Consider the following 14,132-nt stretch of genomic DNA (forward strand, 5'->3'; position numbering starts at 1 on the left):
ACAAAACCCTTTTTCACATCTTTGGAATTCTCGGAGTGGGGCGATTGAAGTTCTAAAGATAGCGATCTTAGGAACGTGCCTCTAGGCTTGAAATCTCTTTTCTGAAATCCATTTTTCACAAGGTTGGAATAACATTGCAGTCACCGTTGCCATTGCTACACAATTGTATAGCGGTAGAAGGAAGCACCAACACATGAATTAGGAGGAGGCACAGGAAATTTTTTTGTGATGAGATGGCCATTTATGCATAAACTAAGAGAGAGAGAGAGAGAGAGAGAGAGAGAGAGAGGTGTATTTATAAGAGAATGTAGCTACGTAGTAGCATAGAAAGAAAAGCTAGTGTCGACGGATTAGGTGCAATCACATTGCACACTTTAGCATGTCACTGCACCTGATCTACCCTCCATCTTCTGTTGAGCCCCACAGCTCATAGGTTGTACCCCTCATAGATGAAGAGGAGACAGCTGGTGCAACTAGGGTGTGTCAACTGGTCCGGTTTATTCGGACCAAACCCTAAAAGGTGTGACAAATAAGAAGGCCCGATTAAGAACTGGGTCCGATTAATACATGGACTCGGGTATAGTTTGTGAAATTTTATACTAGACCCTGGCCCGACCCGAGTTCCGATTAAGACCTGTGATTTTTCAATGTAAAAATAATAAAAAATATTATTTTACTGGGTATGATCTGGGTCTGATTCATGTTGTTCTTATCGGGTCTCGTTATGGTTTCTCTTATAGTAGACCCAATTAGACCCAAGTCCAAACCCAATACCATACTCAAAAATTTGGTCTAAGTCTGGTTCCACTGGCCGGTCCGAACCAAACCTAACCTGTTGACACCCCTAAGTGCAACAACTAAATTCACTTAAAGTGTGCAATATGATTGCACCTGATCTGCCCAGGAAGGGGATCACTTAACTGGTCCCTTATATGCCATCAACCAATCAGCATTCCAGGAGCCCCAGATCAATGAAATGCAGCCTTCACTCAAAATGGAGTCATGTGATTGGCTGTGTCACGTAAGGGTTGCTGTTGCCTTAAAATAATAATAAAGATAACCTGCCAGGCATTGACTTTGTCAAAATAGTTTTTGGTCCCATATTTTAGTTGATGTAACTTCATCAAGTGAAAAAAAAAAATCAGTTCATCATGAAGATGGAAATTGTTGATCTGCAGTGGTCTACGGATATGGACCAACACTGACAAACTAGGTCAAGGTCGAAGTCCCTTATCACCTTCCAGGGCAAGTTTTTTGTTTATTTTTTATTTTTGTTGCAAAAGCTCTTCTTGTTATGTTATATTTAATATAAGTGTTTCTTTTTCTTTTTACTTTTGTTCTAGCTGGAGAATCTAGCAACCTTATCCAATGTACCAACTAAGGGTGTCAACAGGTCACGACCCGTACCAGACCTTATAGGGTTTGGGTATGGTGATAAATAAGATCTGATTAAGACTTGGGTCTGGACTTGAAGGTCAGATTAATACATAAATCTGGGTATAGTTTGTGAAATTTTATACAGACTCGGGCCCAACCCAAGTTCCGATTAAAACCCACAATTTTTCAATGTAAAAATGATAAAAAATTATTATTTTACTAGGTATGGCTCGGGTCTGGTTCATGTAGTTCTTATCAGGAAAAGGTATGGTTTTTCTTATAGTGGGTCTGATTAAACCCAGGTCCGGACCCGATACCATACTCAAAAATCGAGGTCAGGTCTGGTTCGACCTGGGTCTGAACCAAACCCGACCCATTGACACCCCAAGTACCGACCCTTGGTAAATAGTCTTGTAACTCTTGCTGTGTGAAAGAGTGGAAGGGCCATAGCAAGATGTATTATAAATGGATCTCCCACCCACTCGGATCTGCATAACTGCTATTCCTAAGGGCTTTAGAACATTAAAGGCTATACTTTTATTTTTCTTGTTTGCCCCTTCAAAAGTAAATGTTGTTTTTGGCACACATGTTATGCATAATCCTATGCATGATATGTACACGAGCTCATACGAACCAAGTGGAATGCTGTATATACTTGTGTCAATGGGTAGGGTTTGACCCGTACCAAACCCTCTAAGGTCAGGGTTTGGTGATAAATAAGAAGGTCCTATTAGAATCTGAATTGGACCCAAAGGGTCTGATTAATATATGGAGCCGATCGAGTACCGTTTGTGAAATTTCATATCAGACCCATGCCCAACCTGAGTTATGACTAAGATCCACAAATTTTCAATGCAAGAAAGATAAAAAAAATACTATTTTACCAGGTATAGCCTGGGTCTGGTTCATGTAATCCTTATTGTATCTGGGTATGTTTTTTTTATGGTGGGTCCGATTGGATCCAGGTTCAGACCCGGTGCCATCATTCAAATCAGGTCTGGGTCTGGTTCTACCTAGATCCAAACCAAACCCGACCCATTGACATCCCTAACTGTTTATTTTCCCTCAACTCATTTATGCTTATTGAGCTGCTCATGGCTCGGCTCCACTGATCTCACTTGACAAATAGGTAGGAGCTTCATGCAAGCCAAATCAATTACAAGAAAACCAGTTTACAGGGATAAACTTTTAAAGGCGATTTTGGGCAGCATTGCCACAAGATATTAACAGTGGTATTCATTCTATAAATCCCACTAAAATTACCATATCATATCGTGGCATGTAAAGTTGCCACAATATAATATAAAAGACGTGATAGTAAGACAATATAATATAAGTTAAACTATTAGTTTTTAGCAAGATTTCCTGCTGCCACTTAAATTCTGTTTTAGTAGGATTTGGACTTGGGTATGGACCCAGATTCCAATACTGTTATCCTACACAAACCAGACCTTCAACTTGCCTTTTCTTTTACTGTTATTTAACGAAAGTCGTTGCGCAATAAAAATATTCATTTTTTTTGTGGATGGGATTTTGGTGGGATACCCAACTGAATCTGAATCCACTTAGTCCAATTCAATAGAACATATAAAATCTGAATTCAGTCTGAATTTGAACCGGATCTAATCCAACAAATGACCCGAATCTGAATACACATAAGATTTATCAATTTAGAAAGTTGAGTACAAATTTGGCATTATAATTTTCCATTTTAACTGTGAGTTCGCATCTAGAATCTAAAAATCAATTACGTGGATCAATTCAGTAAAAAATACCTACATCTTGATCCAATCTGAATCGTCTAAATCCCTAAAGCAGAGGGGCACCGTACCAAAACTGCTTTGAATGGGTAATGTGTTGACCACTCTCAGCCAAGCATTAAATAACTATGTGCCTAAGCCAAACTGCTAAACTTGCCCGTGCTTAGCTGGAGCATTAAATTTTCTTCTATCCCTGCGATTTAGGCTCCAAAGGGATGGGGTTTGAATCGGTCAATTTATACTTTTCATTCAAGAAAAAATATAAAAAAGACAAGAAGTTTTATCGTCTCACTAGATTGTTCATACTTGAGTGGATAGCATGCTTACTCTTTGACTTTGTCAAACTTGCCCATTTAAGTGGCACATGGGTTGGGTCAAGTGTTATTTATGACAAAGGCTAACCAATCCTCGACTTGTCAAACTTGCTTTTGAAATGCAGATGGCCTTGGGTCCGGTCGTATTTACCATGAAGGTTACGTTGGATCCTAGTAACTCATAACTATAACTCATCTGAAACCCAAATGCATGAATTAAAAATACATTAAAGTTTGGAATGAAAATGGCTATACCAAGAGAGGCTATATATAATCTAAACACATTAAAGTCTGGGAATGAATTTGAATAGATATAGTTGAATTAGTTTGGATCCTGGCAACACCATTGGATTCGGTTGAATGAGTCACCTTATGAGTTTTGAGGATATCTAAATGATGAGTTAAATAATTCAACAAAAATCAAAGTATGAAGATTTGATTTTGAAGTTATTTTTGACTCAAAACTTGTGATGTGATGTGATATGAATCTAGTTATGGTTCGAATGAAATCTGTACATGACACAGGTGAGTTAGACCCATATTAGCATTATGAGATCTATGAACGTTTTATACATTACTGTATTGCATGTGCTTATAGACAACTATTGTTTGGACCCATTATATATAGATTTATTGTATAATGCAGATATTTGATTTAGAACTTAAGGATATGGATTTGAACAACAATCATATCCTATGTCACCTATAGTTTTCCTTGAGCTATCTAAATCTCTAAAGCAGAGGGGCACGTACCAAAATTGCTTTGAATGGGTAATGTGTGGGCCACTCTCAAACAAGCGGTTGGAGCTGGTAAATAACTATGTGCCTAAGCCAAACTGCTAAACTTGCTGGTGCTTAGCTGGAGCATTAAATTTTTTATCCATGCAATTCAGGCTCCAAAAGAATGGGGTTGAATCGGTCAATTTATATTTTTCTTTCAAGAAAAATATAAAAAAGACAAAGTTTTATCGTCTGACTAGATTGTTCATACTTGAGTGGGTAGCATGCTTACTAGCTCTTTGACTTTGTCAAACTCGCCCATTTAAGTGGCACATGGCTTGGGTCAACTGTTATTTATGATAAAGGCTAACCAATCCCTGACTTGTCAAACTTGCCTATGAAATGTAGATGGCCTTGGGTCCGGTCTTATTTATGATGAAGGTTATGTTGGATCACGGTTTTCAAATGAAACCTCAAGAACTAAAAAAATAGTGGGCTCATAAACCCAAAATGCATGAATTAAAAACACATTAAAGTTTGGGATGAAAACGGCTATACCATGAGAGGCTATATATAATCCCAACACATTAAAGTCTGGGAATGAATCTGAATAGATGTAGTTGAATTAATTTGGATCCAGGCAACACCATTGGATTCAGTTTTACCTATTGGACCTGCTTGCACAATTATCATACTTGAATGAGTCATCTTATGAGTTTTGAGGATATCTAAATGATGAATCAAATAATTCAACATAGATCAAAGTATGGAGATCCGGTTTTGGAATTATTTTTTACTCAAAACTCGTGGTGTGATATGAACCTAGTTATGGTTCGAATGAAATCTATACATGATACATGTGATTTAGATCTATATTGGCACTAAGAGATCTAAGAACGTTTTATACGATTGAATATATACAACATTATCATTACTAACATTTTGTTCATGTGGTCAACTACATTGTCATTTTTTTCCATCTTACACGAATTATATTGCTTTTAAAGCAATTGAATATGTGTTTCAGAGGTAGTATTATATTTCTTTGAAATAGCATGAAACATAGACTTTGTTATATGATAATTCACACATCCTAATTAGATCGTTATCCATGTAAGTGAGCATAATGGTTCTAGCCAATATGTTATCTCTTTTATATTTGAGAAAAGTTGTTTTGTCTTTTTCGATAGCTTCAGCACCAGATTCACTCATTTCAGTAGTGAGGGCATTCTTAATGCCCTCTAAAGTTAAAACAAGAGGAATCATCTTCTTCCAAATATGAAAATTGATTCTATTTAGTTTATCAGTTTTGGTCAGTTCGGTTGCACAAACCCTACTTATCATTTTGCTAAATTTAAGTATTTTATGATGGGAAAGCATGATAAATATAAGTTCAACATTCAATAAGTAGATAAATAAGATAATATTAGCCATGAACTCATAAAATATCGTGTTCATAATTAGCAAATTCATGATATCAAACTTATTATGTCATGCAAATACTAAAAATATATATGACAATAAAGTTCTTGTTTTTTCAACTAAAAAAGAGTCGATTTGCAATCTATGAACACTTTTCTATAATTTCAGAAAAGTCAGAGGAGAGTACTGTAGAAAAAAAATTAATCCTCCAAAAACAGGACTTAAAAAAAAATCAGGGGTTTTCTGTAAAAAATAAGAAATTTAAGCCTGCTTTGGTTATATTTTAGAGTTCAGACCTCTTTCTGGAAATTACTAGAAAAGTATGGACATGTTATGTAATTAATGGATACAAACATCAAAAATAATAAAGAACAGGGGCAAAACAATCATTTTATTACTACAAGATAGAATAGACATTAACATAAAAGAGCAGATGTGGCACCCCAAACCCCGACCTTGGAAAAATCCTTTGATTTTTAAGGATTCTTTTTTTGAAATGGTTTTACAATAAACAACGAAAAACAAGGAAAAAGGGGTAAAACCATAGTAACAAGGCCACAAGTTTGAGTGGGCCACAGATAAGTGACACATAACCAATAAGTCCAAAATATACAATCCAAAGTGTTTAAATACAAAATGAGACAATACATCAATTCTCACAGTCTCTAAAAAATACAAGAAGCATCTCCTAAAAACCACAAAACCAACAAGGAACCAGGATCTGCAACTAAGTGTGGGTCCCCAAGCCTCCAGACCATGCATCGTCGCATCACCGCTGTACCTATTCATCACCTGCATTCCCATAAAATGGGGTCACTACTCTTGCAAGGTGGCTGAAGAATCAACAACATCACATATATCTATTTCTCAAGGAAACATGTATACAACATGGAACATGTGAAACAACATATACATGTGCCTGTGTCAAGTAAGTGCACGTGTAACAAGTGCAAACAAGCTAAATCAGTAAAACAGAGAACTGAGCAACTACTATACACAAGTAGCTAAGGAAAGTATGGGAAACAAAGCAAGTACAATAGCAAGTAAGCAAGTAAAGGAAAACACTAAAGTACGTTAGCTGTGATTGGTTAGTATTTAAGTTCTTTTGATTACTCTTTTGGGTATGCGAAGGAACCTCGCATTCTGTGAGCCATGCACCCGACGTCTGTTATTCAAATTCTAATATGGTAACCATGGATGTTACAGATCGAGTAAACCTCATGCGAGCAGCACGCAGCTGAGAGAAATCCTCGCATAGGTAAGGATTGTAATCCACACTACTGCAGTAGTGAGGTACCTTAAAAGATCACATCAACCTTCCTAACTCTGAGTAACTAGAGGTCAAAGGACACTACAACTCTTGTCAAAATATGCATCGTAGTAACGATTAGTCACTCAGGGTTGTACCATCCACCCTCTCTAAGGTGAACTATTTTATGAATGGGGCATGACGGGTTTATCTTTCTTAAGCTTATTTATCAAGTCATACCTCCTTTCAAGGTATGTATGTCTCGTGGTCCCCATAGGGTATATAAATGAGGACTTAGCCTGGCCATTCACGTGCTCAGCCTGACACGGCTAACAAGAGCACATCGCTCGTAAAAGCGATTATAACACCATTTTATCTTATACATTTCTAGGGTATAGACATACGTGAGCTCACTCACGAATAAGGGGCCATCGCCCAAAGACTCTATCTGAGTCTAAAAACCACAACAGTGTGTTACTCATACCCTATGATGTTCAAGCTTTTGTGTTACTCTGTGCATCACAAGTGTATTGTGCACCTTGTGCACTCCTCCATGCCTCGAGTACGAGACAAAAGTGTACCTCTCGATGTACGTACTAAGCAGTACTAGTGTCAAGTTGTGCTACATGCAGGTACGAGACTAAAGTCGCATTTCCTTAAGTCATTTGCACAAGTAATAAAACAGAGGCAAACTACATATGCATGACTATTCCAACAAGTGACAATGTGCAAGTGAGTGTTCCAGTTCACATTCTGAAGAAATATGCAACTCTATTAGCAGAGCAATATCAGGAAAATGTGAACATCAAGTTATAACAAATATCACAAATCAAATTACAATTTTCCAAGCTTCGGATTTCTACGTGTCATACCTTGACAATTTTCACTTAACAAGGCCAAATTCTATAATTCTCGACACACTTATGTGTTGAGATTGAAATCTAAATTATTCCCATACGTATGGAAATTACATTAGCATTTCCACGGTTGGTTATCGCACTTGCAAAACCCAATGTTGCTAGAGTGATGGTTTTGATGAAGTTGTCGAATAATTAAGATGAAGGAAAAACTTTATGTACGTGTGGGAAGCGTAAAGCTCACCCGACTACTATCAATGCTGACGAAACAACGGGGAAACACGAGGTTTACCTCAGACCCAAACTTCAATTCGGCTACTCAAATGACAAACATAAGGTACAAAGTACCGATGCGTCAAAACAAATAAATGGGGCCCGTATGGTCCCCAAACATATATTTGAACAAGGCACATAATATGCCAAAAGTCCAACTGGGTCTGCTAGACAGTGGACCCACTACAAGAAACCTGTGTATTAGCGATGACCTAAATCCGTCGCTAATCCGACGCTAAATAGCTTAGCAACGGATTAGCTTCGGATTAGCAACGGATAGCTTCCATCACGAATTTTTCGACGCTAATCTAATTAGTGACAGAATATATCTGTCACCCATTCCGTTGCTAAGTAGCGATGGAATGTATCTGTCGTCAGTTTCGTCGCTAAGTTGCGATGGAATAACTAATGCCAACATCCGTCGCAAGGCCATCATTACTATACGACTATTTTGGTTTTGCGACGGAATTATAGTCATCGCTAATTCGTCGCTACATTCAACACTAATAGTACTTAGCGACGGATATATCCATCGCTAATCCGTCGCAAACAAAGAAAAAAGATAAAAAAAATATTTGAAAATTAAATATCAAAAAAAAATCTCATGATACAATTTATATTTCCTGTACAATTTATATTTCATGTGAATAAAAAACAAAGAAAACATCCAAATACATATAAAAGGAAACTAAAACAATTAATCGATCCACTGTAAAATTCGCAAGTTCTAATTATTTACAATTCAACATTTACATTTTTTAAACAAAAAAAAGTAGAACAAATTCAACACATGAATCTAATCATCGCCAAGATTTTGTGCGTCCTCTTGTTCATTGTTTCTTTTTGTCCCTTTAGCTCCACTACGCTGATTATCGCCAGCAACCTACACGAGAAAAGAAAGGTCAACATTGATAAACAAAATATACTGAAATAAATTATACGCTTGTGCTTGTGCTTGTGCTTGTGCTCAGGCGAGCCCCCTAGTTCTTAATTTGGTTTAGAGCATCGCCATTGATAAGGACTCGCCAACACATACCCGAGGAATACAACAAGTTGGGATTGCTTCCCAACAACTCAAACTCGTTGGGGCATTTCACCGAATAGGTGGGGAGCAACCCCAAGGAGAGGGTTTGGACAACGTATGTGCATAAGTCCTAACACAAAATATTCATGAAACTAACAACCGCAAATAACCCTGTCCTAATAATACCTTCTAATCAAATCAAACAATTAAAAATAACAAACAAGTTAATCAAACATAAAAAAATTTGATGCAATACACATTATTCAAATATGATTTTTCATCGAATAGATTAACATATGAACTGATCAACATGTCAATCATATGCAACGATGTAGGAGCAAATTAACCCTCAACAAAGCCTTAACTGAATCAAATTTCAATATATTCAGATTTGATACAAAGAAACAATTTTAACGATATGCAAAACAGATTCAACACACATTTAAGATGTAATACTAAGTTTAGAAAAGATGTCCACCTGTCCTAAACAACAGATTCTAAAATAACATTCACACAGAAATCAATCTATTTAAAAAAGCAGTCGTGCATAAATAGATTAAAAGATATAGTTCATAACAATAGATGTCGTTAGCATGCACTGCATCATACATACTCACTCTCTCTCTCTCTCTCTCTCTCTCTCTCTGACATCTCCTTAACTTCTTGGCCACTCAAACCCTAGGCCCAGTCTTCAAACTACCAAATTACTAGTAGCAAACCTTTGCTCTTTAACATTTTGGTGTCTCCATTATGTGTTTAATCGACTCGTCCTTCAAGTACCAATCTGGTTAAGATCCAATCTATGTTGTGACTTTTCAGAATGGGAATCCCTCGGTATTTCTACCCCATGATGCTAGTCGAGAGCTACCGAATAGGTCGGGTTGACAGGAACCTTAACGAGTTCAACTTACAACCACAAGCCCTTGAATTGAGGATTGTGCTTATTGTAAGGCATGATCCTCCCCATTTTGGTGGTTCCAGGATGAGATATACTCTCCATTAACAAGTGGAACCAGCCTTATGTATAACTCGGTTCATAACAACTTGCACATGAAAATGGGGGCAAATAGAGGACAAATCAAGTGCAATCACAATTGTACAGGAAAAATGAGAAGCTACTGTAAAACACCTGTCCAATTGGGGACTATGGGCCCTACAAACGTTAGCCAGTTAGTGTTGGTGATTTTTTTTGTGTGGGGCCCATTATTACGTGTCTCGAGATAGGGTGAGGCATTGCATGGTTTTATGTATTGGAATTTATGGAGGTAGTTTATCTAAACCAGAAGCAAGATTTTCAATTATATACTTTTCAACAATTGACGCATCAATGCATCAGATGAGATTTTATCCGTCAATTATCCAAGATTAGTTCTTTGTTATAGATAAAATTCTTTCATTTGGACCATAAACATGTATTAATAAGTGACTTAAGAGATTGATCAAAACAAGAAATTGGTTTATATATATATATATATATATATATATATATATATATATATATATATATATATATATATATATATATATATATATATGGATTTGTCTAGTGTTATTAAAAGCATTCCTCACCTCAAGGCGAGGGGCTTTGTGCCTTGAGGTGCAGACATAAGGCGCAAAAGCTCTGAGGTGCATGCCTCATATGCCCTGAGGCGTACAAGCCTCACTTTGGAATTTTTATTTGATTTCACTGCAAGCTGCCCATGATTTGTCATTCATCAGATGGACAATGTCTGTCTTATCATTTAAGTTTAAATACATGTACTCAAGAACTCTATTTGACAGTAGTTTCCTATATATATATATATATATATATATATATATGCAGAATTATCTTATATTTAATAAAATGCTCTAGATATGAAGTTAGATAATCAATTACAAACTAAAATTCTGAAGCATGTCAAACGTATATAGTTAACTAATTAACAAATATCAACAAGTATATAGTTACACTGATATTGCCAAGCATAGACCATACAATGATCAGATCATAAGATGGATAAATTGGGTCGACCTACATAAAAATAACCCGGTTGATCTGTGTCAGGAGTACACCACCTATTACTGGCATGGGTACATCATTGGTACGGGGCCTAGTAGAAGTGCCCATGCTATATAAATCCTGAAAGTTCTTGCTAAAAATTAAGCATCTTAATTAACCAAGGAATCTTGGCTTCAAATTCCCTGAAAGAGAAAACAAACAAGCAAACTGGGTCATAAACACATTTATATCTCTCTTCTATTTCCTAAAAAATGCCTATTACTACTGTTGCTATGAAAGATTATTGATGTTTTCTGATTTTTTTTAAAAGAAAAAACAAATAAATGAGAAAAAAAATCAAAATCGTGGTGCATTGCTACAAATCGTAATCATACAATAAGGTTTTTGCTTGTAAAATATGTTCCTTGTTTTTCTTGTTTGTTTTTAATAGATCATGGATGATGGGAGTCTCATATAGAAATGTGTCAGAAACCTATTTTTCACATTTGTTTTTCTTGTTTGTTTTTGCTTGTAAACCTATTTTTCTTGTTTCTGATTTTCCCTTATTATTTGTAGGCATTGAGGTGTCATATGATTCGGTTATCAAGACAAATGCACAATATTCTTCTTTCAAAACTTCAAGTCTAGGTACAATTATGTGTCTATCCATCTTTCATAGATTGTTAATTTTGATATTTGTGCAAAATGAACAAATAAAATCATTGTTATTGATGATAGAAATGGCATAAAGGAGAGTTATAAGTAACCCCAATTCACATTTAAGAGATTAAAATAATGGAAAACAAAAGAAACCTTGAATGTTGCTTCAGTAGGCATTCCAGTGGCACGGAATAAGTGACCATTGCAAGAAATACCTGAGTCATTGCGAACTTCTCAACTGACGTCCACAGATTGCTATCCATATTGTAGTAATCAACAATCCCGCCATCCTTTGGATTGCTAACCACAGATATGTGGTGCCTTTAATGTTTATTTGAGATTTTTTATTTTTTTTGTTGGTTGTTGCTTCATCAATAAAATATTCTTTATTTATTTATAATTTTAAATATATATATATATATATATATATGAGTTTATATTTGGTACAATCGATTGTACCTACAATCTAATTTGAATATCACATTGAGTTGTTTTCTCACAATCTAACCTCATAGATGCATTCAACATGCTTGATTTAGTAGGAATAGACTTAGTTCATGTTTTTTCAATGAAAAATTATATTTTTATTAATTGCAAAAAATCTATGCTTAGGCATTGATTTTTGGATTGCTGAAAAAATCTGTATACAAATCCTTATTTATTAAAAACATGATTTTATTAGACCAGAAAGAAAGTACATAATATGGACTAAAAGCCCTTATTTTATTACTTAGGGGTAGGCACAAGGCCATAATTTGCTAGGAACAAAATATAGACTTTTAAGACATGGACCAAGTGACTAGTTCATCACTATCGGTACTGAGACCCAGTGCATGCCACACAGCTTGCGAGCCGTCCACTATGTAGTTTATTCGGACCAAATAAGAAGGCCCGATTAAGACCTGGGTCTGATTAATACATGGACCTAGGTATAGTTTGTGAAATTTTATACCGGACCCTGGCCCGACTCGAGTTTCGATTAATACATGCAAAATTTCAATGTAAAAATGATAAAAAATATTATTTTATTGGGTATGATCCTGATTCATGTAGTTTTTATCGGGTCTGGTTATGGTTTCTCTTATAGTATACCCGATTAGACTCAAGTCCAAACCCATACCATACCCAAAAAATTTAGTTGATGTAACTTCATCAAGTGAAAAAAAAAAATCAGTTCATCATGAAGATGGAAATTGTTGATCTATAGTGGTCTACGGATATGGACCAACACTGACAAACTAGGTCAAGGTCGAAGTCCCTTGTCACCTACAAGGACAAGTTTTTTCTTTATTTTTATTTTTGTTGCAAAACCTCTTCTTGTTATGTTATATTTAATATAAGTTTTTCTTTTGATTTTGATTTTTGTTCTAGCTGGAGAAACTAGCAACCTTGTCCACCAACTAGGGTTGTCAACCGGTCACGAACGGTACCAAACCCTATAGGGTTTGAGTATGGTGATAAATAAAACGAACTGATTAAGACTTGGGTCTGGACTTGAAGGTCCGATTAATACATAGATCTGGGTATTGATTGTGAAATTTTATTTCAAACTCGGGACCGGCCTGAGTTCAGATTAAGACCCACAAATTTTTAATGTAAAAAAAAAAAAATATTATTTTACTGGGTCTGGCCCGAGTCTTGTTCATGTAGTTCTTATCAGGTCCAGGTATGGTTTCTCTTATAGTGGGTCCGATTAAACCCAGGTCCGGACCTGATACCATACCAAAAAATCAAGATCGGTTCGACCTGGGTCTGAACCAAACCCCACCCATTGACACCCTTAGTACCCGACCCTTGGTAAATACTCTTGTGGCTCTTGCTGTGTATGTGCAAAAAAATAATCCCATATTGATGAGAAAGAGTGGAAGGGCCGTAGAAAGATGTATTATAAATGGATCTCCCACCCACTCAGATCCGAATAACTACTATTCCTAAGGGCTTTAGAAGCAGCATTAAACGTTTTACTTTCATTTTTTTTAGTGTTTTTTTTAGTTAATTTTAGATAGGACTTAGTTGATTCGGTCAAACTATTGGTAAAACCTGGTTGTTTTTATCTCTGGACATATAGTTCAGGGGCTCACGATATCTACTAGAGCTCATACGAACCAAGTGGAATGCTGTATAGGGTATGGTTTGACCCGGACCCAACTTGAACCAAACCAGAGGCGTAGCTAGGGGGGGGCAGGACTGGGCTGTTTAATAGCTTGTCTAGGATTGGATGGACAGAACACACATTTTCTCTCTTCTCCAACAACTCTACTAAGTCCAATATTTGTTTTGACTATACACAAACGTTATGTTTCAAATGTTCATTGTTTGATTACGACGTGCGAACAACTTGGACAGACATGGATAATGGGTTAAATTACTTCATTTTAAACCATACTACTTGATCTCCTCGCCGTTATTCATGGATTTAGATCTTGTATATGGATCTCGAATTTGATTCAAATACGAAAAAAAAAATTATGTAAAACAATTACGCAAACCATATT

Source organism: Nuphar pumila, chromosome 9 (assembly GCF_984573655.1).
Source record: "Nuphar pumila chromosome 9, dmNupPumi1.hap1.1, whole genome shotgun sequence".
Lineage (NCBI taxonomy): Eukaryota > Viridiplantae > Streptophyta > Magnoliopsida > Nymphaeales > Nymphaeaceae > Nuphar > Nuphar pumila.